Raw genomic sequence first — 3,044 nt, 5'->3', positions numbered from 1 at the left:
CACACACACAAGCACACAAACAGACACACGGATGCACAGATGAGTATGTCCTAGAGGTGAGAGCGCTCCCCAAGTCTGTTTGCCAGAAAGTGCTCCTGCTGATTGTAGTGCAGTGGCAGCAGGAAGCCTTGCATTTGCCAGAAAGTGCTCCACTGCCTCTCTGCGTGTGCAAAGACCAAAAGCACACTGGTGTGAATAGTAGAGCTCACACACACACACACACACACACTAACACTGCGCATGCACACACACAGACACACCCCCATACACACACACAGACACACCGACACACACACAAACACTGCACATGCACACACACCCACATACACACACACAGACACACACACCCACATACACACACACATATAGACACACATACACTGCGCATGCACACACACACACACACACATTCATACATGCATGCACACACACACAAGCACACACTGCACACATTCACAGAATATAGACATACTGTACATTGTGTCTCTTCTCCATTGCTCCATTGCTCTCTCTCTCTCTCTCTCTCTCTCTCTCACACACACACACACACACACACACACACACACACACACACACACACACACACACACACACACACAAACACACAGGCAGGGCATGACCTGTGTGCTTCACTGACCCTTTTGGCAAATTAAGTTTCTCAGGTATTATATACACTCTATAAATAAATCATCATTATAGCTGATACCACACACACACTCTCACACACACACACACACACACACACACACACACACACACACACAAACAAAGAGAGATAGACCATCAAACCACCTTGTGAAAGACCAAAAGAACAAGAACCATATGCCGTATTGATCGCGGACGGAGAGCGAGAGACTAGCGAAAAACAGAAACGGATGGATGGACGAGCAGATAGAGAGACTCTGAATAATTGAGAAGAGAGGTGAAGAGCTGATAGAGGGACGGAGTGAACGAGAGGAGGAGAGGACAGGAGAGGAGCGAAACCTGATGCTGTCGTTGCGATGAGTGTTGAACGTCTGGCCTGAGAGCTGAAGGGTCAGAGCAAGAGAGGAAGGAGTGGTAGTAGAGAGAGAGAGAGAGGAGAGGGGGATAGAGAGAGAGAGGAGAGGGGGATAGAGAGAGGGAGAGAGAGAGCAGAGGGGGAGAGAGATCCACAGTAAGAGGAAGGAGTGGTATGGGAGAGAGAAAGAGATAGGGGAGTGGGGGATAGAGAGATAGAGAGGGGAGAGAGAGAGGAAAGGAGAGGGGAGAGAGAGAGGAAAGGGGGATAGAGAAGAAGAAAGATATCTACAGTGACTGTGAATGAGTGGGGGAGAGAGAGATAGAGAGGAGAGGAAGAGATAGAAAGGAGAGGGGAGAGAGAGAGGAAAGGGGGATAGAGAAGAAGAAAGATATCTACAGTGACTGTGAATGAGTGGGGGAGAGAGAGAGATAGAGAGGAGAGGAAGAGATAGATAGGAGAGGGGAGAGAGAGAGGAAAGGGGGATAGAGAAGAAGAAAGATATCTACAGTGACTGTGAATGAGTGGGGGAGAGAGAGATAGAGAGGAGAGGAAGAGATAGATAGGAGAGGGGAGAGAGAGAGGAAAGGGGGATAGAGAAGAAGAAAGATATCTACAGAGACTGTAAATGAGTGGGAAAGAGAGAGATAGAGAGGAGAGGTGTAGAGAGGTGGAAAGAAAGAAAGATACCAAAAGATGATTGAGTGGGAGAAAGAGAGAGTGATAGAAAGAGACGGGGGAAGAGGGCAAAAAAGACCCTCAGTAACAATAAGTGGTGAGAGAGAGAGAAAAGGAAGAGTGTGAGAAAGAAGAGGGTGAGAGAGGGTGAAAGAGAGAAGAGGGTGAAAGAGAGAAGAGGGTGAGAGAGGGTGAAAGAGAGAAGAGGGTGAAAGAGAGAAGAGGGTGAGGAGAGGGTGAAAGAGAGAAGAGGGTGAAAGAGAGAAGAGGGTGAGAGAGGGTGAAAGAGAGAAGAGGGTGAAAGAGAGAAGAGGGTGAGAGAGGGTGAAAGAGAGAAGAGGGTGAAAGAGAGAAGAGGGTGAAAGAGAGAAGAGGGTGAAAGAGAGAAGAGGGTGAGAGAGGGTGAGAGAGAAGAGGAAGAGGATGAGAGAAGAGGGTGAGAGAGGGTGAGAGAGAAGAGGAAGAGGGTGAGAGGGTGAAAGAGAGAAGAGGGTGAAAGGAAGAAGAGGGTGAGAGGAAGAGGGTGAGAGGGTGAAAGGGGACCCAGCTGTCTGTGTCCGCCCCCGCCTCTCATCTGAGACACAACAAACAGTCTAGAGACTTTTAAGTGACATGTCACCGTGGTGAGGTAACCATAGAAACAGCTTGGCAATCAAACCATGTCTGTATAGCCGGTGACAAATTATAAGTTAGGGTACAGTATGTGGCGAAAGAAAGCTCGTCATTTGGTCTCGGAGACTCGAGACTGCCACTCACTCGCCCGCCCGCCTTGCCCACGCTGGCCGCCTGCTTCTCATTAGAAATGAACCGAATATTTCCCCCCATGGGAAAAAGCATGTGAGATGAAAAAAAGAAAGGGAGATGTGTGTGTGTGTTATTGTATGCTTGTGTTATTATATGTTTGTGTTATGGTATGTTTGTGTTATTGTATCTTTGTGATATTGTATGTTTGTGTTATTGTATGTATGTGATATTGTATGTATGTGTTATTGTATGTATGTGATATTGTATGTATGTGTTATTGTATGTATGTGTTATTGTATATATGTGATATTGTATGTATGCGTTATTGTATGTATGCGTTATTGTATGTTTGTGTTTGTATATGAAACTGGAGCGAGATCAGTAGAGCTGAGTGTAAGATGGGAGAGCAGGCTCCAGTTGCATTCATATACTATGGCCTGTTGTGTGAATGTGACTGAAGAAATTGTACATGTGTCTGTGTGTGTTTGCAAATGTGTGTGTGTGTGTGTGCACATGCATGTTTATGTTTATGTTTAGTGTGTGTGTGTGTGTGTGTGTGTGTGTGTGTGTGTGTGTGTGTATCAGGTGTTTAAGTTCTATTATTATGTTTGTGTGCATGTGT

This window comes from Clupea harengus, chromosome 24 (genome assembly GCF_900700415.2).
Source record: "Clupea harengus chromosome 24, Ch_v2.0.2, whole genome shotgun sequence".
NCBI classification, from domain to species: domain Eukaryota; kingdom Metazoa; phylum Chordata; class Actinopteri; order Clupeiformes; family Clupeidae; genus Clupea; species Clupea harengus.
Note: the sequence above shows the minus strand (reverse complement) of the source record.